Genomic DNA, 22,612 nt, shown 5'->3' on the forward strand with positions numbered 1-22,612 from the left:
TTTTTACCAAGAAGTGCTGGTAATTTTGTATAATAAGTGTGTGCACAGGTTGCTTCCTATATGGATTGGATATTCCTCCTTTGCCAGGCACAACCTGCCCTAGAAACGTCAACAGCGTCAGGGTTAGGTTCGGTGTGGGATTTGTGCTGGTGGTAGATCTTAGCTGGACATGCGAACACTGCCTGCATAGCCCCAAGAATCAAGAGCGGAGGTCGGCGGAGGAGGATACAGTCATTGTCTGTCTGAGGCTCCCAGACCTAAGTGGTCGATATGCTGCAGGGTGCAATTACACACGCTGGTTTTGTGGTGTTTTTTTTTCTATGATTTGCACGAAATCTGGGCAGTAAATCAGCACAAAACTAGCACATGAAAATACATCTAAAATCTGACCGGTAATTTTGGGAGGAAAAAGCGGAAACTCAAAGGGCTCATTCAGACGAACGTGAATAACGTCCGTGTGCTGCGCAGGAAAATCACATGCAGAACACGGACCCATTGATTTCAATGGGGTCGTTCACACATGCAGGAGTTTTCACGCAGCGTGTGTCCGTTGCATAAAACTCACTGCATGTCCTATGTTTATCACACTCCTATCGCCCATTGAAGTCAATGGGTGCGTGAAAATCACGCACAGCACACGGATGCACATCCGTGTGCTGTGCGTGATTTACGCATCAATTCAATTGAAAAAAAAAAGATGTGCTTTGCGAGTGTGTGAATAACGCATGCCCTCGCAAAGAAAACTGATGCATAACGGATCAGATTCACACGCGTTTGAATATAGCCTAAGGGTATGTTCACACGCAGTGTTTTCAGACATAATACGGGCAGTTTAAGCCTCGAATTACGCCTGAAAAACGCCCCTAATACGCCTACAAACATCTGCCCATTGTTTTCAATTGGAATTACGATCTGTTCCCACGAGCCTTTATTTTACGCGTCGCTGTCAAAATACGACGCGTAAAATGACGGCTTGTCAAAAGAAGTGCAGGACACTTCTTGGGACGTTTTTGGAGGCGTTTTTAATTGATACCATTGAAAAACAGCTCCAAAAAAGGTCATAAAAAAACGCAGCGAAAAACGTGAGTTGTTAAAAAAACGTCTGAAAATCAGGAGCTGTTTTCGCCTGAAAACAACTCCGTATTTTCAGACGTTTTTGCTCACTGCGTGTGAATATACCCGAATACTCGTCCGTGTGCTGTGCGTTGAAATAACTTGACAGCACATGGACCCATTCATTTTAATGGGGCTATTCACACATGCGTGAGTTTTCACACAGCGATTATCCTGTTTTCACAGGCAGCGGTTTAAATGCGTCTTTCCATTACGGTTTTATGCCTTGGAAAACACAAAGAACAACATACAGTGTAATTGAATTGATTACTTTGAACATTGTGTTTATACATTGTGCGATTTTGCAATGTAGTTGCGTTTTTTTAACAACTTTGTCCATTCTGATGTATTTATTATCTGGTTGTTTTATCCTGTTAGCAAGAATGGTGAAAACCGCAACTGCATTGTAATTAAATGTACATTTTTTGTAACTATTTTTCTTTGCAATTCCACAATAAAATTAAATTAAACAGAAAACGAATCTTTGCAGTGAAATGAAATAATTTAAAAAAAAAAAACAGAATCGCTTAATGAAAATCGCAACGGAAACGCAACTAAAAAATGCATACAATTAAGTGCGGTAATTGAAACCGCAGCTATAATTTAATAGGCGCATGCGGTTTTACACTGCGTTACACGGTGAGGGAGATTTATAAAACTGGTGCAAAGTAATGGTGTAGTAGTTGCCCATGGAAACCAATTAGGTTTCAGCTTTCATTTTACAAAATGAAAGGTGGAATCTGATTGGCTGCTATGGATTACTCCAAAGAATTAAAAATAACTAATATTTCAAGCAATTCTGAGGTAAAACTCTGTCAGAACTTTGCCTGTGCCCGTATAGCCGCCTCCTCTATATGTCTGAGACCCAATTAAATACAATTTATTATTAATATTATGTTTAATGTAAAATCACTCCACTAAGCGACTGTCTGTCCCCCATCTCGGCTCCGACACACGGTTCACACAGTCGCAGCTAGAGGGCGCTGTAGGGTAAGAGTGAGTGATTGGCGGGGGCGCGCACGGTGTAAGAGCCTGGGTGAGAGGCGCGTCCTCGCCGCCTCAGCTCATCCCTCCTCGTGTAGCCGGTAGGACCCGGGCAGTGTGTTCTGTCCTGCAGAGCGGAGACCCCCCGAGCTCAGGTAAAGGAGCCCCCAGCCGTGACATAGCCAGACAGCTGCCACTTGTCACAACTTCATTGCGTTACAGCAGGAGTGGAGCGCAGCACCTCGTTACCTGCTGAGGGGAGTACCCTGCACAGGATGCCACAGCAGCACCCAGACCCCCTGTAACACCGAGGACTGGGCACCACACACAGCTGGATGTGACTACAAGTGCCCGGTGCTGAGAGAGAGTCTCCGGCTGGCATCCACAGAGTGAGCGGGCTCTACCATTGGATTACCCTGCCAACCTTGCACCAGGTGGGTACGTGCATGAAACTGTTGGCACCCTGTTAGGGGCATTGGTCAGTCATGGGTGCGGGGTGCACTTTTATAGCACCGCTGTGATAGGTTAAACCCGAGGTCGGGAGCTGCGCCCGTCAATGCCCACCTGTCTGTGACCCGGGAACTTTGGAGCGGTGCCGGGCAATGACTGGCTGCAGGTGCCAGGACCGGGTCCTCAGCGGGTCAATATCAGTATTCGCTTCCGATGAGAATTCCGCTGGGAAAAGTTACTAATGACAAAGAGCTGATTGGTGGCTTGTTGTGTCTCTGCATGTAGCGGGATGTGGAAGGCATGAGGCTGGCACATGTGCCCATGACAGTACTGCGGGTACAGGGGGCAGAGCAGCTGGTGGGAGGGAGAACTTTATCCAAACATCTGAAGAATAGAGAATGTCTTCTTTACTACATATTATTATTATTGACTACATAGAGATCAGTATTTAGTATCTGCCGGATATCGGGTTGTTACAATGTAGTTTAGCTGCTCTCATTTCTCAGACTGTTTAGAATTGCTATTGAATGATGTACATGTGAATTTTTCTGTTATTTTTGCAAATTAGCCTTTCAAACATTTTATTTTTTTTTTAAAAAATTTTTATTGGGTAAATATTAATGCATACAGTTAGCAAGAAAGTCAGAGCCTTTCAAACATATTTTAATTCAACATTCTATCTCCTATCTAATATCTATCTAGCAGACAAAAAAATGGCGACCTCACACGGCGAACACTAATGTCACCTAAACCGGTAAAAATAAATAAATCTGCATTACTGCTAAATCTACTTACAATAGGGAAGTTCTTGGTGCACATTTTGATCAGAAAGTGTTTGCCCACCTGCCAAGACAAGGCGACCTCTGTAAGGTGGGGGACCTACTCTGCACGTACACCCAGAACTGGGACTAAGCCTACATATATAGCTGGGGATGGAAGGAACCAGCGTTAAACTAATTAAAATCACCCAAAAATGGAGCCAGTTACTAACGCCACATATATGGATCACATAAACAGAAAAGTTTGAACAGCGCATTCCAACAAAATGATACAAAACGTGTATTCTATCTCATATCTATCTATCTCATATCTATCTATCTATCTATCTATCTATCTATCTATCTATCTATCTATCTATCTATCTATCTATCTATCTATCTATCTCATATCTATCTATCTCATATCTATCTATCTCATATCTATCTATCTCATATCTATCTCATATCTATCTATCTCATATCTATCTATCTCATATCTATCTCATATCTATCTATCTCATATCTATCTATCTCATATCTATCTCATATCTATCTATCTCATATCTATCTCGTCAAACTCCCAAAAAGTACATGACCGATCAATAGGAGTTTTTGCAGGTTGGATGTTTTTTTTTTTAATCATTTCCATTCATTACAATGGAGAGTGACCACATGTGTCCCAGACATAAGAGATCAGGACTGGATCTTTCTCAGGGTGATAATGGGTCACCACTTCTACACCCCCCCTCCAGACTGACATCTACACCCTATCATGTGTGATTATTTGGATTGATGTGTTGCAGCCATTCCCCTCACGTGGATGAAAGTTTCATAGCCCTCACAAAAAGTGTTGTTTTTTTTTTATTTTTTTAAACCGTTGACGTGCCAAGAGAACAAAGACCAATGTTGAATGATTTTGGGGCTAAATTCTTGTAGTTGTTGGGGATCCACAGATATTGTAAAGTGATATCCCCCTTTAAGTTTCTCTATTTACCCCATACGCTCATGGAGAATAACCAGTTGTGATGTATTTTTCAGCAATGGTCCGTTCTCAGTGTTGTGTGTGATAATCTCAGTCTTTATAATGGCTATGGCTGAATAAAAACGTATGGATATATTTAATTATGCAAATGAGGCTATTAGATATGCCATTTCCATGTAGCCCAATAGTACAGCACCTTTGGGCATTGCCTGGAAATGTCATTTTGCTGGCCTGGCTGAAACCTATAATGTGTCCAGTAAGTCGTAAAATGTTACAGGGCATTAAATCAAACATCTTGTTGAGAGCTCAATGTATTAGTGGCAAGACACCAGCACGTTCTTGTTTCACAATCCTCCTATATGGTCTTAGACCGCGTGCACACGACCGTAATAGATTTTACTCTCCGCAAATACGCATCCGACAGCGTCTGCAATTGCGGAAGCACCCATAGTCTTCTATAGGGAGTCCGTGCAGCAATTGAGGACAATCCGACGTGTTCTATGTTTTGCGGATCATTTCTATAGCCCGGACACACACACCCGTAAATATACAGAAAGGTCACCGTGGCCGATAGAAATGAATGGGTCCGCAATTCCATCCGGAATCACAGATGAAAATTACAGTCGTGTGCATGGGGCACACAGCGTTTCCCCCTAAAATTTTAAAAAATATGTACAGTATATAAAGTTCCTGAGACGTCATCTGTCAAGTGTTTAACGTTTCTATACCTACCTGTTTCTGGGAAAGATGGGTAGAATAATGTCTGTCATTACAGCTCCTTCATGGGCTGTCACCCAACTTTCCTAGACTCCTGAATGGCAAAGATGCCTTATTGTGGAAGCAGTACATGTTGTATGCCTCGCTAATAACAACTATACCGGTTATCTGCTGCTATACAGATCTCTGCCTTCCGCAAGGACCAAAGTTCAATGAAATCAATGTCAGAAAATAGGATTTTTAATTAAAAATGGAGCAATCACTGCATTTCGAGGGGGTTTCCATCCTGTCTATTATGGGCTAAGAGTTGACTCTTTAATTAAACAGAAGTATACAGCAGCTTTATAAGCCCCATGGACGTCTGGATAAAGTTTATAAAGCCGTATCCCCCCGAGGTAAACGCAGTAAACTTTTCTCCAACTCCGAGGACCTCGTATAACTCTGCTGCTTGCTTGTTTGTTTATTATACCTGGATCTATAGGGAGTTGTGCTTTTAATCCCATAGCCGGGAGCTGTGTACTCTGCAAAACCAATGAGTTCTCCCTCCGCGGCCAAGGTCCTATGTTCGTTTTTTATTTGTGGTCTTTTGCTGTTATACACCGTGAAATATGATGGTTTTTATTGGATCATGATAGTGCAGATTACAAGTCGCAGACTCTGGTGTCAGGTGTGAATTCCCTGCTGGAAATGATAGTTTTAATGAACGGCTCGCTGACACCTGCTACCTGGAAGCCGATGTTGCAGAAGACTGACAGATTATAGAGATCTGATGCTGAGCCAGTGGATGAAGTGTCAGCTCTATTGCCTAGTTTTAAAGGGGTTCATGTCAATACCGATCATTGTAATAGTTACGCAGTTTTCTAATATACTTTGTTTGTTATTCACCATTTTCAAGATCTTTGCTTGCTGTCAGTGACTAAAAACATTCTTGTTTACATTCTGAAAACTGGTCCTGACCTAGTCGTGGTCACAGCTGAGAGTTTGCTACAATTGTATCCAGTCTAGAAAATCCTATCTTATAAATACAGCAGCAGCAGAACAAATCTCACTCTAGTCCTGTGTTTGCTACAATGTATCAGTGCAGGTAATATATATAAGGCTTCGTTCACATCTGTGTCAGGGCTCGGTTCATGGGTTCTGTCAGACCTTTCCATCAGGGGAACTCAGGAACGGAAACCATAGCTTTCTGTTTGCATTACCATTGATTTCAGTGGTGATTCTTCCGCTTCAAATGGTTCCCGTTTGTCTCCGTTCCATAAGGTCTCCTTTTTTTGGGCGGAAACAATAGCGCAGTCGACTACGCTATTGATTCCGCCAAACAATCGAAAACCTTTCGGAACGGAGACAAATGGAAACCATTTCCAATGGAAGCATTACCATTGAAATCAATGGTAATGCAAATGGAAAGCTATGGTTTCCGTTCATGGGTTCCCATGATGGAACGGAAGCCCAACGCAGATGTGAACGAAGCCTTAGATGCATTACATGGTCAACCATTTGATTGCATGTTGTGAAATGCTACATCTGCTCTGCAGCGTTGCAGGCGGCCATACATTTTCCCTGTAGCATCTTTATGCTTCTTCTCACAAATCTCATTCACTTTTTAAAATTTGGATGGTAAAATTTTTCCTATACAAAAACAAAGCAATTGACCAAGCAGTAAAATCCGCTTCAAATCACTAAGGCCCTGTTCACTAAGGCAGTCTTCCTCAGAATTCCTTCAGGTATTTTGAGGCAGATTTTGAACTGGCCGCATGCATTTTTCCTAGTTTTTTAGCGGCGTTTTTCTGCCTGCGAACTTTGAAGCCAATGCAAGGATTGTGGGAAAAAAACGGTGAGAAACGCTCCGGAACGAGCACCGCAGGTTTTTTCTGCTCCCCATTGATATCATTGGGTGGTCAGAGCCGGAAACTGCGGCAAGAACGGACATGCCGCTTTTTTTTTCTTCCTGCGAGCGCTCAAAAGCCACCCAGGAAAAAAACTGCCTCTGAAATCAATGGGGGGCACATTTGGCCGTTTTTCGGTGCTGATTCTGATGTGGTTTCCGCCTCAAAATCAGCGACAAAAAGCTCCTTGTGAACTGACCCTTGAGCTACGTTCACGCTTAGTGGAGTTGCAGTGGATTTTCCATCTAAATTTGTTGAAGGAAAATCCACAGCGGAATATGAAAGCAGAAAAGTGGATGAGATTTGAACAAATCTCATCCAGATGCTGAGAAAATTTTTCATGCATAAATGGTTTTCAAATCTGCAAGCAAATTCTATTCCAGATTTTGCTGCAAATTACAGAAGGATCCGCAGCAAAATCCCCAAGTTCAACTCCCTTGGCACTCCCATGGCAACACTAACCAAGTCCCCCGCCGATCTGCGTACACCCGGCCTCTGGGGGTTATGTGTTGAGATGTGATGTCGCTGGTGGCCGAGTGTGCGTAGACTATCGGGGGGCCAGGGAAGCGCTGCCACGGGATCACCAAGCAAATACGCACAATTTGGTGCGGATTTGTCACTGCAGATTTGCTGCAGGAATTTTATCTGTAACACGTGTGAATATAGACCTATTTTCTAAACTGTATTCTGGTGGCAGCACCTGAACCCCCATCGATGGGGTCCAGATTTATCAAACCTGGTGCAGGAGAAAAGTGGAGCAGTTGTCTATAGCAACCAATCAAATGCAACCTCTTATTTTTCAATGGCTCTTTTGTAAATGACAACAGTGATCTGATTGGTTGTCATTTTTGGAAATCACACTGTAGGTATGTTCGCCCCATTATATGTATGGGCAGCTTCAGGAAGACGGGCGTTACGTCCTCCAGTTGGTTCTACTGTGGTGGCGGCTCAGATGGATTATTGAATCTCAGGCTAATTCTTTGAGGGACTTGCTTGAGTCTTGGATGTAGCAGGAGAGGGGGCGGTGGGGGGGGGTGTTAAAGACAGTAAAACAAATCCCTTGGGAATTAAGTGTTTCACCAGGCAGACAATTAAAATCCATATCCCTGCACCTGATGCTGCGTCGTCTGTCCTGGCTCTTCCTTGTTAGTTGTTTCCTCCTCATTGTAGAAAGTGCAGAAGTGAAAAGTGCGATCACATGGCCGTCTTAATTATTTATAGGTGCACATCAATCAAGGAGTGCGGATAATTTATTTATACATCGCCAAGACAGGCTACAGAGACACGGGTACAGAGGCTCCTTAATCCTGCCCACCCCGAGCTACAAAGCTAAAACTGTCAGCAGACGGAGAGGTGAATTGTTAACGTTTTTTATTATTTAGCTTTTGTTTACTGGGATTATCTCTTTGAGGTTTCATCTATGCAAGTGCATTTTGGCGCCGTATTCCCCTTCACAATTTTTTATTTTTTTTTAAAAGAACCGGATATAATCCCAGCAGAGGATGAAGGATAAAACCTTTTTGTTACCTGTATTGGATCCTCTCAAAATCGAAGGCCTCGTTCACGTAAGTGACTATCATAATCGTATTCGGGTAAGGCCACACGGAACGGCCCTGGCACAGTCGCGACGCGGCCAACAACCACGCCGGCACCATCTTTGGCGCGGCTGTCATATACCCTATTAATGGCGGTGCGTTATTGCAGGTAAAATGGCCCTTTACCTGCAAAACTGTGCGGCCATAAAGAGTGTATTAAGTAATGGGCGCACAAGTTTGCAGAGAAAGGGACGTTGTACATGCGTTAACGCGCGGCCATTAACGGGGTGCTTGACAGCCACGCCGAACATGGTGCCGGCACAGTTGTTGGCCGCGTTGCGACCGTGTCAGGGCCGCTCCGTGTGGCCTTACCCTCAGCCTCTGTTATTAAAAGGTCCTATATATGGAGTCAGTCGATGCAATAATGAAATATGCAACCAGGGTGTCGTTAGTATTGGTACCATTGAAGTCAACAGATCCAAAAACTACAGACACAATAGGGGACGGCATTTATCATTCTATTTGCGCCACTTTTTCTGATGTAATTTGTACCAAATTGCTGCCCAAAATGTCTAAAGACAGATTTATCAATCATTTGCAGCCTTTTGTCACTTTTTTGCGTTTTATTCGCAACTTTTCAGTTTTAACAAGCAAAGTAGACGTGACTCGGTTGGAGTGATTAAGCTCGGCATATTTAATTATTTGCAACTTTTTGTAAAAGGCACAATTTTGGACTCGAGAGGCACAGAGGTGGCGTCAATTCACAGAGGAACCAATAAGAAAAGATTCCTAAGACACCACAGATAAGAAATATTCAGAAACTAGGTGACTCAGGCGTCCAGATTTACCACATTACATTTGAATACAATTAATTCCCCCAGATGAAACGGAGTACAACTGGTGAATATATAGGTACATGTAGTTTAGCACCTCTGAAAAGGTGGTACACGGTTTTGTGCCCATGGCAGCTCTACGAGCTAAACACGACTGCAATACAAACCTCCCTCCAGTCCCAGACTGTTGGCTATTATATACACTGATACATTGTAAGGCCTGATTTACACGAGCGTGTGAGTTTTGCGCACGCAAAAAACGCGGCGTTTTGCGTGCGCAAAAGGCACTTAACAGCTCCGTGTGTCATCAGCGTATGATGCGTGGCTGCGTGATTTTCGCGCAGCCGCTATCATTATGACACTCCGTTTGGATGTTTGTAAACAGAAAAGCACGTGGTGCTTTTCTGTTTTACATTCAGAGTTTGACAGCTGTTGCGCGAATCACGCTGTTCGCACGGAAGTGCTTCCCTGCGGCATGTGTGGTATTCACGCACCCATTGACTTCAATGGGTGCATGATGCGCGAAAAGCGCACAAAGAAAGGACATGTCGTGAGTTTTACGCAACGCACTCGCGCTGTGCAAAATTCACGCACTGGCTGCACTGCCCCATAGAGTAATATAGGTGCGTACGACACGCGCGTCGCATGCGCGTATATTACTCTCGTGTAAATGATGCCTCACAATGAGCAGACTTAATGACGATCTCATTCACTGACAGGAAGCGAAGATCTTAATAATGGTGAAGAAGTAAAACATAAAGTACATTAGAAAATGACAAATTTTTCTTATACAAGAATTAAAGGGGTATTCTTATAATGATGATTTATCACCTATCCACAGGATAAATGATAAATGTCTGATCGGTGACGGACCGACCGCTGGGACCCCCATTGATCCGGGAACGGTGGTCCCGGAGTGCCCTATGTGAATGCAGCAGGACTGCGCATGCTCGACCACTGCTCTATTCACTTTCTATGGGGCTGCTGGACATAGCCGAGTCCAGCGCTCCGCAGATTCCTAGAAAGCGAATCGAGCAGTGGCTGAGCATGCGTATTCCTGCTGCATTCACATAGGGATCTCCAGGACCTCATCTTGAGGATTGGTTGGAGACCCAGCGGTCAGGCCCACATCGGAAGCGGTGTATAGATGAATAGATGATCTTTATCATAGACCCTTGTGAGCACATACCGGAGCTTCATGTGTATCCAATTTCATTTGGAGATACAGAGAGGCTACCATGAAAGTCTGTGAGGAACAAATTGTGGCATGTTCCACCCCGGAGGGACCATACAGCGGCATAACGAGTGTCTACCCTGTGAAACGACCTGTAGGGACTCCCTGTGACTCCATACAATCCGCTTACATGCATGCAGCTTTTCTGTATATTTGACGACAAAGGCCGTTTTCAGACGAGCGTAATGTGGGCACATTTTTTGGACCCATTAAACGCCTGCAATTCCCAGCCCGAACGCCGGTCTATTGACCTGAACTAACAGCATAATATATATCTTTATGATGCTGCCAGTTGGGTCATTAGAATTGCTGTTTAACCAGGATCTGCTGGTATATGATGTTAAAAACGCAGTAATATTACAGTAGTCTGAAACCGGCGTAAGGGCTCATTCACACCGGCACAGAGCGGCTCCTTAAGTATGGAGCCTTACAGTCTCCGTGCATTGCTGCACAAAACGTAATCGTAAATACGCCATGTATATGAGCTCTAAAACGTATGTAGTTAATGGGTCTAGCATGACACCTTTTGAGTAGTGAATAAAATGGTTCCTACTTCGAGTTACAGATCTATTCAGGTCTCATCTGTGCAATATTTTACTGAAAGAGCGCCAATGTATCAGGTCTCAAAAAAATGTTCACTAATTTCTTGCTTTATACTAAAAATAATTTTTCATGATATAAACTATACATGACTCGGTACCTTTTATTAATGTGTCCACTAGGGGAGCTGTTCCATAAAACTCTATAACAACCTGGTAGGATTAATAGTCAGATTGTTTTTTTTTTTGTTCTTTTTTACTTTAATAGTTAACATGAATATTCTCTCAGCACAGACGAAGTACAAAAGGGTTAAATGTCACCTCTGGATCTTGCACATTATACATAGTGAAAAAGCCTCATTATAATCTATATCCATCTCCTTATTTTTTTGTATCTGATGTATTCAATAATAAATTATATTTACTGTACAACATCTGGGCAGAAATTTTAGGTCTGTATTAATATTCTGCAGGCAGCTCCTGCGGGTCAAGCTCTGGGAATTTTAGAATTCTCTGCAGTACCGCATGTTGTTATCGACTCACTACTTCATGTAAAAGGAGGATTTTCAATAGTAACAACAGAAATTGGGTACTATAAGGATTTCTGCTCCTGTGGCGGTTGGACATAATCGCAACGGGTTTTCAGTCTCTGGATGTTAATGTTTTCGTTCCATGACAGCAAGCTGAAAATGGTGAAGAAGCTAAAAAAATATGAACGTTGAATAATTTTTAATTATTCAATGATTACGTGGTCGTGCAACTTTTTTTTCCTCCTTTTAATCGATAGGTTTCATTCTGTTTACTGAAATCAATGAATGTTCTATAAAAAGAGATTTGTTTAAAGTGGTTTTCTTGGATTATATAGATCTGCTCCAGCTGCACCTCTTCCTGCGGCACTCAGGAATGCTTCATACTCTGCCACCGTTCTGGATCAGAGCTGGTATGACCCTGGAGGTACGGATCAAAGTAATCTAGGCTGGTCAAACGTTTGGGGTTTTGCTTGGAATTTTCCTTGAACCAAAACTGTAGGCATGTGACTAAAGGTCCTTTTACATGGGCAGATATATAGACAATGCGGCATGTTGATCGGCGCTCGTTTGCTCCATGCAAATGGAGCAATGATCGCTAGCGTGGGGACCACAGACTGGTTCTACGATCGTTCATTGCCCTATAATTGCATCTCATCGGCAGCACATCCCCTGTGTAGTAGAACATAACAGAGAAAAGTATAATGGAAAGATTTGCACTCCTTCCTTGTTTATGTTCCACTCCTGTTTTTGGTTTACAAATACTGATGCTAAATACTGCCGTGTAAGGGCCTGTTCACATTAGTATCAGGCTTCAATTCAACAGTTACGTATCGAAAACCGCGCCGAAAAACTCTAAGGGTATGTTCACACACCAGATCAAAAACGGCTGAAAATGACGGAGCTGGTTTCAGAGAGAACGGCCTCTGATTTTCAGTAGTTTTTGAAACTGAAAACGTTTTTTTCAGCCGTTTTTCTAGACCTTTTTGGAGCTGCTTTTCCATTGATACAATGAAAAACGGCTCCAAAAGTGGCTCAAGATGTGACATGCTGCTTCTTTTTACACGCCATTTTTAAAATGGCGTAAAAAAAAGCCCCATCTGAGCAAAACGCCGCTTTTCCCATTGAATTCAATGGGCAGATGTTTGTAGTCATTTTATCTACCGTTTTTTCAGGCGTATTTCAAGGTGTTTACACCCCCGAAAATACGCCTGAAAACTCTGCATGTGAATATACCCTTAGGGTGAGGGCATAGTTGCCAGCCGGGTCATAGTTAAAAAAAACAAAACACACAACTTCTGCTAAGCTACAAATCCCTGCTTGACCTGGCATTATCAGAGCATGCTGGGAAAGTGGTAACACACAAAACTATCAGCCACAGAAGTCGAAAATTCCTCTCATACCTGCATTAATTCCCAGATCAGAACCCCAAATAAATTCAGACCCTAGAACAGAACCCTTTAAAGGGTAACTAAACTTTCAAAAAAAACTGTTAACATATCATAGTGATACCTCCAGAAGTTTTGATTGGTGGGGGTCCGAGCACTGACACGCCCACCAATCGCCAAAACGAAGCTTCAGAAGTGCTCGGGTAAGTGATGTCCCGCTTTGTTTCTGATCGGCTTTCCTCGTAAAATCCGAGCGAGCTGTGTACAGACTCATAGACTTTCTATTGAGCCTGCGCGCCGAGGAAAGCCGATCAGAAATGAAGTGGCTCAGTGCTCGGACCCCCCACCAATCAAAACTTCTGACGTGTCACTATGATATGTTAACAGTTTTTTTTTTAAGTTTATTTAAAAAAAGTTTACTTAAAATTAATATGCTGAAATCAACTTTATCTATCGCCCTCGCTCTCTTTCGCGCTCTCGCCTGTGGGGTGAATCAACACACCTCTTTTTTTTCATCCACTACTTTGGAGTGCTGCCCCAATTCTTCTGTTTGGTGTGTGTGTGTGGCTGGCTTAATTCCTTTTAAAGGCATGAGCTCTTATATATTACATAAAGATATATGGTACAGTAAACAGAACAACATCAACCCATCTGTTCCCTAATCTGAAGTGAATGGAGTTGGCGATCATTGGTCCTTTAGAGGGTTGTTTACATCAGGTTTGAAGTCCGCCGGCGGCTAGTTATAGGAGAATAATGATTTATACCGATCACTACCCTTATTCACAGATGAAGCAATAGTTAAAGGAACCCTTTCCCTTTTTGTCTTTGATATAGTGGATGCCCTACAGCTGTGAATATAAACCTGTATGTCCTATAGGCAGGAAGCCCACCATTTCCAAGAAAATTGTAAAGTGTAAAGCATTGATTTAATTCAACACTTGGCACAATGATTTGATCAATATGATTGGACAGCTGGCTCGCACGTTCAGGAAACATTATCACAACACAAAACTGCTAGCAGGACAGATTAGGGATGTTTTCAGTGATTCTGGGAGGTCCCGTTTATTGTACTGCTGCCCTGAACTAAGTAACATAATCACACAAGTGGACAGATCACTGGCCCCCATCCAGATCAGAACAATCCTGAAATAATCTGTGCTGCTGAAGGAGCCTGATGTAAATCTCAGTCTTGTCTCCATTTCCTTTCTCACGTCTTGATACCTGTTTTACATGTAGCCCTGTCCTTACTAACATCAGGAGTAGACAGGTTGCTGACACATGATCAGCACAGCCATCACCTGCTGGAAGATCTTGCTTTTTTTCACCCGTCTGTAATCTTCCACTCCATTCCTCTTATCTATATTGTGATTCTACCCATGGCAAAGGCAAGCCATGCCTTTACAAACACAATCAAACAAGTGGACAGGTCTGTGCAGTCTACAAAGGCCACCACACTGCTCTCCTTAAATAATCTGTGCTGCTGAGGGAGCCTCAGACTGAACTATGTAATCATTCTATGACCTTTCATTTATCTATTGTCTTTCTCTCATCATGATACTTCTATCACATGCAGTCCTGTCCTCGCTAACATCATGAGCGGACAGGTCACTGACACATGATCAGCACAACCCTCTCCTGGAAAACCCTTCCTTTTCCACCTGTAACCTCCCACTCCATGCCTCTTGAATCTTCCCCTGGCAAAGGTAGACATGGCCTCGCAAAAAGTGGACAGGTCTAAGCTGTCTGCAAAAATAACTATACCTCTCCTAGACCTGAAATACTCTGTGCTGTTGAAAGAACATGCTTCTTCCACCATGACCCTGTGACCTCCCACTAATCTACATTGCACTGGTAACATACGGCCCTGACTTCACTATATAATCCCATGAGTGGACAGGTCACTGCCTCCTGTAAAGTCAGAGCACTCTGCTTCTGCAGTCATCATTTCCACGATCTGATAGGTTACATTGTATTCTATCTCCTCCCATATAACAACTCCTCTACTGTCATCATTCCAATGATCTGATTGGTTACAAGAGGGATCATTTATGGAAAATTGAAGCCGTAGTCAGATGCTCCTTACCACTAAGTATATAGTATATACTATATACTGTATATAGTAAATAGTGACCTGCAGTAAATATTTACATGTTTCATCCTAATTAAATACAGTTCAGTGACTGAAATTTTGTGTTTAAAATAAACTATCCCGTCCCGGCCAATTATTGGTTATACCAACCCTGGGGGCCGACCGGACATAATGGTTAGTGACAATTAGTCACTACAGGGATTATGTTACTTAAAATATATCTCCCAGCCCCGACACCATGTCCAGAACTTTTTTTTTCCTCCTCTCACAACCCATTAAAACTGGAAGCAAATGTATCCAGGGTTTTGCTTTGCTGGGTAATGAAGTGATAAAAAATTCATGCAAACCTACACTCCATCAAACGTGCATTGTTACTGGCTTCAAATGTAGAAAGTATCTTTGGCCGGAGCTGTGATCGCACCCTCTCTATCGCTTTCTCTGAAATCGACTATGCAAATCTCTCCCGGAGTGACAGACAGCAGCATCCAGCGCTTTGTTTCAAGGGTATTCTTCCAATGAAGAGATTAGTCTAATTCTTGTTCTCCTTAGGCGGTGAAATGGATAAGAGGGTGCAGGACGGGATGTATTTTCCGGTGATTGATTTATACAATTTCTTTTTGTGCTTTTATTCTAAATTGGCCTCTAGGCAGCGAGAGCCGGATCAAAATAGGATAGAGTCACAGCTGCACTGAAAACTTGTCACCTGATGTATCCCTCTTATCATTAATCTATCTTTATTTTCTGCGGGCGAACAAGAATGAAATGAGAGCGGCATATATCTACGCTCTGCAAACCGTAACTGTGCTTGAAAAACAGCAACTGTGTATATTTTCTGGGGGGGGGGGGGTTAACCAATCAAAGGCTTCGTTGACATCTGCGTTGGGACTCCGTTAATGGGTTCCGTCTGAGCTTTCAGTCAGGAGAACCCATGAACGGAAACCATAAGTTTCCATTTGCGTCACCATTGATTTCAATGGTGACTGGTTCGGTGCAAATGGTTTCCGTTTGTTTAAGGGTTCTGTAGTTTTGAAGGAATCACTACCGTAGTCGACTGCGCTATTCATTCTGTCAAAACGACGGAACCCGTACACAACGGTGACAAACGGAGACCATTTGCATCGGTTCCGTCACCTTTGAAATCAATGGTGATGCAAATGGAAACCTGTGGTTTGGTTTCCGTTCATGGCTTCCCCTGACTGAAAGGTCCGACGTAACCCATGAACATAGTCCCAACGCGGATGTGAACGAAGCCTAATAGCGATGGGTCCCTCAATTTTAGCCTGTTTGATCCTATTGTTTACTGTTTCCCCCAAAATCTCACTCTCCCGTTTAAAAATAACATGACTGGTCGGCTAACCGCTATCACTTATCTTAGGTCTGCTTAAAGGGTTTTCTGGGAATACATTTTTTTCTAATATAAATCAGCTCCTTCATGTACATTTAAATAGGATTGTATTCTATCTTTAAAAGAAAACTCTGTGCGAATCTACCCTGTATTATGCCTAGTACATGGCCTGAGGGGCAGAGCATGACACAGGGATTCTCTCTTTGAATACAATGTATCTGTGTTCCTTTAATAACAATGTATTGGTAGTAGATGCAATTGAAATTAAACTTTTTTTTATTTATGGAAAGCTACTTTAAGGCTAAGTTCACACGGTCTTTTTTGACGCGGAAACCGCGTTGCAAAACTCGTCAAAAACGGCCCGAAAATGCCTCCCATTGATTTCAATGGGAGGCGTCGGCGTCTTTTTCCCGCGAGCAGTAAAACTGCCTCGCGGGAAAAAGAAGCGACATGCCCTATCTTTGGGCGTTTACACCTCTGACCTCCCATTGACTTCAATGGAAGGCAGAGAAAGCGTATTTCGCTGTGTTTTATGCCCGCGACCAGGGCCGCCATCAGGAATTTCAGGGCCCCCTACAGCTACATTTTCTGGGCCCCCCTACCGTGGCACCGCCTGTTAACGGTACTCCGTCCAGTACTATATCATGGTACCCAGGGCCGCCATCAGGGGGGGTATTAGGGGTACTGATGTGAGAGGCCCGGCCAAACCTAATTGAAAGGGGGGCCCGGCAAACTGCCGCGACTTGCCTTTGGTAGAAAAAAAACAGGCCCCTGCAATGGGGCCCGTTTTTTTCACCAAAAGAATGTCGTGAGCTGCGGGCCCCCCTTTCAATTAGGTTTGGCCGGGCCTCTCACATCAGTACCCCTAATACCCCCCCTGATGGCGGCCCTGGGTAGCATGGGGGCCGTCAAACACCGCCGCCCGTGCGACCGATCACGCGCACCCGCAAACTCCCGCGCATGCCCACCCGCGACCGCCTGGAACCGCGCACCGAATTTTGAGGCAGATTTTGACCTGCCCACACTATCTTGCCGCGTTTTTTGCCCGCGGCGATTGAGGACAGCAGACAGAAAACGCAGCGAAAAATGCATTTTCTGCCTCCCATTGATTTCGATGGCAGGTCAGAGGCGGAACCGCGGCAAGAAAGGACGTGCTGCTTTTTCTTTTTTCCGCGACTGGCTCCCATTGATTTCAGATTAAATCAATGGGAGGCGGTTTTGGAAGTTGTTTGGTGCTGATTCTGACGCAGTGTCCGAGTCAATATCAAGGCCCAAAAACTCTGTGAACTGGGCCTTATTGTTAGGGCTTATTCAGACGAACGTGTAATACGTCCGTGCAACGTGCGTGATTTTCACGCGCCTCGCACGGACCTATGTTACTCTATGGGGCCGTGCAGACTGTCAGTGATTTTCACGCAGCGCGAGTCCGCTGCGTAAAACTCACGACATGTCCGATATTTGTGCATTGTTCGAGCATCACGCACCCATTGAAGTCAATGGGTGCGTGAAAATCACGCCCAGCACTTCCGCAGCCGTATAAACTATGAATGAAAACAGAAAAGCACCACGTGCTACAAACATACAAACAGTGTCATAATGATGGCGGCTGCGCGAAAATCACGCATCATACGCTGCTGACACACGGAGCTGTTATGGACCTTTTGCAAGCGCAAAACGCCACGTTTTTGCGCGCGCAAAAAGCACACGCTCGTGTAAATCCGGCCTTAGGGTAGGAACACACTAGGCATGAACACTGAGGATTTTATGCAGCACATTTTATTGTGGAAAATCCGCAGCGTATCACAGTCGCAGCAGAGTGGATGAGATATGAACAAATCTCATTCACACGCTGCAAAAAAAATGGACCTGCAGTGTGGCTTTTTGGCTTTTTAAGTCGCATGTCAATGTATATTCTGTGGAATCGCTGCTCCTCTGTTGTGGAAATGCTGCGGTTCTGCCGCAAAAATCACAAATGAGAAAAAAAAAAAAGGCACTTTTTTAAATTTATAAAAAAAGTTTAGACTTGCCCCGGCCGTAGTCCTGGTGACGCGATCCTCTATTCTTAGCGCAGCCCCGCCTCCTGTCATGACGTTTCATCCCATGTGACTGCTGCAGCGGTCACATGGTCTACAGCGTCATCCCAGGAGGCGGGGCTACGTTCAGAAGAGAGAGATGCGTCACCTAAACTACGGCCGGGGGAAGTCTAAACTTTTTTTTCCCTGCAGGATTCCCGCAGCGGACATGCCTCACGAAACCTGAGCCACTATTTGGTGCGGTTTTGCTGGCGGAATTCCCTGCGGCTACCGGGGCGGATAAGCTGTGTAGTTTTACTCAGCATATCCGCCTAGTGTGTTCCTTATGATGTCGCTCCTGGAGCTGCTGCCGGTCTCTAAATAGGCAGTTGGTCCAGTAGAATTTGGAATTATCTTTTTTTGTGAACCAGCTTAAAAAAATACAAAACTTTTGTGTTCGGGCCTGTTCACATCACTGTTCGCTTCCATTCCGGGGTTCCTTCTGAGGTTTCTGTCGGGTGAACCCCGCAACGGAAAGTGAAAGTGATAGCACAGCTTCCGTTTCCATCACCATTAGCGCAGTCGACTGCGCTATTGATTCCGTCCGAAAACCAGCCGGAATGGTGACGAACGGAAACCATTAGCGATGTTTCCGTCACCATTGAGATCAACGTCCTTTCTTGCCGCGGTTCTGCCTCTGACCTCCCATCGAAATCAATGGGAGGCAGAAAATGCATTTTTCGCTGCGTTTTTTGTCTGCTGTCCTCAATCGCCGCGAGCAAAAAACGCAGCAAAAAAACACGGCAAGATAGTGTGGGCAGGTCAAAATCTGCCTGCAAAATACTGTGTGAACAGGGCCATACATGATCAGCACTTTGAGATAATTTACTCACTGTGTCAGAAGAGCTGCTCCCACTCCAGTCCTCTTCCGGCGATGTCTTCCAGGGGACGTCTTCGGTCCAGACGTCCAGACGTCCAGTCCTTCACCTCCAGCCAGGCTCCAGGTAAGTTTTGTCCATGTGTGTCCGCGGCTGCGCGCGCTTCGTTCGCGGGTGCGCGCGCGGCCGCTCGCTTCGTTCGCGGGTGCGCGCGCGGTCGATCGCGGGTGCGCGCGGGTGCGGTCTCCAGTGCGGGCGTTCGTGGATGCGCGCTCGCGAGTGCGCACGCGAGGGAGTTTCCTTGTGCGCGCGATCGGGTGCGCGCGGGCGGACGGTTTGACGGCCCCCCATGACGAGGGGAGGGGGTCCGCAGCAGCAGCAGCTCACGACATTCTTTTGGTGGAAAAAAAGGGCCCCATTGCAGGGGCCCGTTTTTTCCTACCAAAAGAATGTCGAGGCAGTTGCCGGGCCCCCCTTTCAATTAGGTTTGGCCGGGCCCCTCACACCACTACCCCTAATACCCCCCTGATGGCGGCCCTGCCCGCGACACTCAATGGCCGTGGGCGAAAAACACAGCGAAAATCGGCGTGCAGGGAGAGGAAAATCTGCCTCAAACTTCCAAACGGAATTTTGAGGCAGATATTCCTCCTGCAAAAAACTCTGTGTGAACATAGCCTCTGCCTGCACGCCAATTTTCGCTGCGTTTTTCGTCCGTAGTCATTGAGCGCCGCAGGCATAAAGTGCAGCAAAATACGCTTTCTCTGCCTCCTATTGATGTCAATGGGAGGTCAGAGGTGTAAACGTCCTTAAATAGGGCATGTCTCTTTTTTTTTTCCCCGCGAGCCTCTTTTTTCTGCTCGCGGGAAAAAAAACGCCTCTGCCTCCCATTGAAATCAATGGGAGGCATTTTCAGACGTTTCCGTTTTTTGGCGCGGTTTCTGCGTCAAAAAACTCTGCGTGAACTCCCCCTAATCTTCAGACCATTACAGAAACAAAAAACAAACACACACAAACTATTACACGTAACAATACAAGGGATGAACAATGCTTTGTAGAGTTTAGAAGCCAGTCAAGCTAATATAGGAGTCATAATTTGCAGCTCTTGGGCCCAAATGCAAAATCCGTAACACGGCCCCCACCTACTATTTGCCATTTATAATACTTGTGCCTTCTTAAAGGGGATGTGCCACCACAACAACTTATCACCTATCCATAGGGTAGATTACAAGTGTTTGATCATTGGGGGTCCCACCGCTGGGACCCCCACCGATCAAGAGAATGGGGGTCCCGAATCCCCTTCTGAATGGAGCAGCAGGTCACGCATGCGCCCTGCTGCTCCATTAATTCTCTATGGGACTGCCGGAGATAGGCAGGTAGAGCGCTCGGCTATCTCCGGCATTCCCATAGAGAATGAATGGAGGTAGAGTGCTCGGAATCCCCGGCCAGAGTCGGCAACGGGGATTCCACTTAAGGAGTAGACGCTGACCACACTGTCCATATATGGACAGTAACATCAAGGGTTTCCCGGAGCACAGCGCTTAAAGTAGCGCTGTGCCTAGGGAGACCTCGGCAAGCGGAAGCGCTCCCTCTGCTCCTCCGCTCTGAACTAATTCTGAAGCAGGGAGCTGATGATTCCCTGCTACAGAATTGGCTTCAACTGACCTGCGGGACAAACCCCTGGCCGCCCAGGACAGTGGGACACCGCCCGGAATCCGGGACTGTCCCGCTGAACTCGGGACGGTTGAGAGGTATGCAAATGTCTGATAGATATGGGTCCCAGCTCTGGGATCACCCCTTTTAAGAGGAGAAAAAAAATAATATTCGGGAATGTCTACAGAGCATCGAGCTGCAGATTATTCCTCCCGGCTCTTTTACCAGTTCAGACTTGTAGAGGTTTAGTCATTCGTCTATAAATGCCCCAGAGATCTATAGAAGTCCGGATTAAAAAGCGTTGGTCTGAATCTGCATTCGACAGCCCCAAGTAAGAAAAATATTTAAAATTTTTAAAAAACTATTCTAGGAAAATGAAAAAACAAACAAAAAGCCTTCTCTTCTACGTCTGGTTTTTAAGCGTAATCGCCTGCAAGCTGCAGAGGAAATGATGAACTGTACACATTAAAACAGTTCACAATTTCACATTTTAATTGCTCTTAAATTCAACATATTCATCACTGGCGAGTGGCAAAATAAAGAGAGATAATGTTTTGTTTGCTATAGCCTGAAGACTAATTGTGTCTAGGAGATGGTCGCGCAAGATTGCCTCGTGCAGATCGCTAATGCATTTCTCCAGGATCAGGGCCGTTCCTCAAAGTATCAACGTTTAAAATCTAAATAAATGTAAAAAAAGGAACGAAAACTGTTGTGTGTTGTAGAGAGGAGGTTGTAATTATGTTTACATTTAAATCTCTTTGACCTCTGATACAGATATTAATTCACGCTGCGCGACGGAGAGGGAGACATCAATTTTAATGTTGAAGGGACATTTCTGGAGGATGTAATAAATGAACACACTCGCATTCATTCTAAAGTTGGAGCAAATCGGCTGAATTTCCTATAAATGTCTGATTATTCCTGTTCTTTGACTATAGGAGTGGGAAAGTAAGGCCCTGTTCACATCATGCTAGGCTTGTAATGTACATTTAGCATGTATGCTGGGAAAGCCTAATCCTAAGCGCGTCCATAGGACTCCATTAGCACGAAAAGAGTGTCCTGGTATGGCTGGGCTGGTATTATGATTGGGCAATTAATCGAAAAAAAACGAAATTCAGCACAATTAATCAACGTCATCTTGCGAACTTCGGGTTTATCAATTTTATTTTCGCCCAGTTTAAAATGTATCTGCATCTTCAAGATGCAGTTTACTGTTGAATCCAATGGTAGAGCAGGGGACCGTAAGGTCCCTGCTCTACCATTCACTATGTATGGCTGGACGCGAGGAAGTGACCTCATCACGCCTGTCTGCGGCGAGCTACACAGACCAGAGGAGCAGAGGGATCGCCTCCACTCATCATTAGAACGGGGGTTAAGTGAGTATGTATATTATTATTATTTTTATCAGGCACTATTGGGGGCTGCTGTGGGGGCATTATACTGTGTATATATTCTTGTATATAGGAGGCAGTATTATAGTAGTTATATTCCTGTATATAGGGGCAGTATTATAGTAGTTATATTCTTGTATATAGGGGGAGTATTATAGTAGTTATATTCTTGTATATAGGAGGCAGTATTATAGTAGTTATATTCCTGTATATAGGGGCAGTATTATAGTAGTTATATTCTTGTATATAGGGGGCAGTATTATAGTAGTTATATTCTTGTATATAGGAGCAGTATTATAGT

The 22,612-nt window shown here is 44.4% G+C and overlaps 1 protein-coding gene across 4 annotated transcripts in view; it reads left to right on the forward strand.

Annotated features, from left to right (window-relative positions):
- Positions 1-2,061: 2,061 nt before the first annotated feature.
- The window catches only part of LOC142661160 (BTB/POZ domain-containing protein kctd15), a 372,733-nt gene continuing 352,182 nt past the window's right edge, over positions 2,062-22,612 (forward strand). Inside the window, exons 1-2 of one of the 4 annotated variants that reach the window (XM_075838454.1) lie at positions 2,062-2,252; positions 2,320-2,531. The gene's annotated coding sequence lies outside the window, so the exon portion shown is untranslated. Of the gene's footprint in view, positions 2,532-8,372; positions 8,456-22,612 lie in introns of those variants that run through there. The other 3 variants (XM_075838453.1, XM_075838456.1, XM_075838455.1) reach the window with 3 other exon arrangements.

This window comes from Rhinoderma darwinii, chromosome 9 (genome assembly GCF_050947455.1).
Source record: "Rhinoderma darwinii isolate aRhiDar2 chromosome 9, aRhiDar2.hap1, whole genome shotgun sequence".
Lineage (NCBI taxonomy): Eukaryota > Metazoa > Chordata > Amphibia > Anura > Rhinodermatidae > Rhinoderma > Rhinoderma darwinii.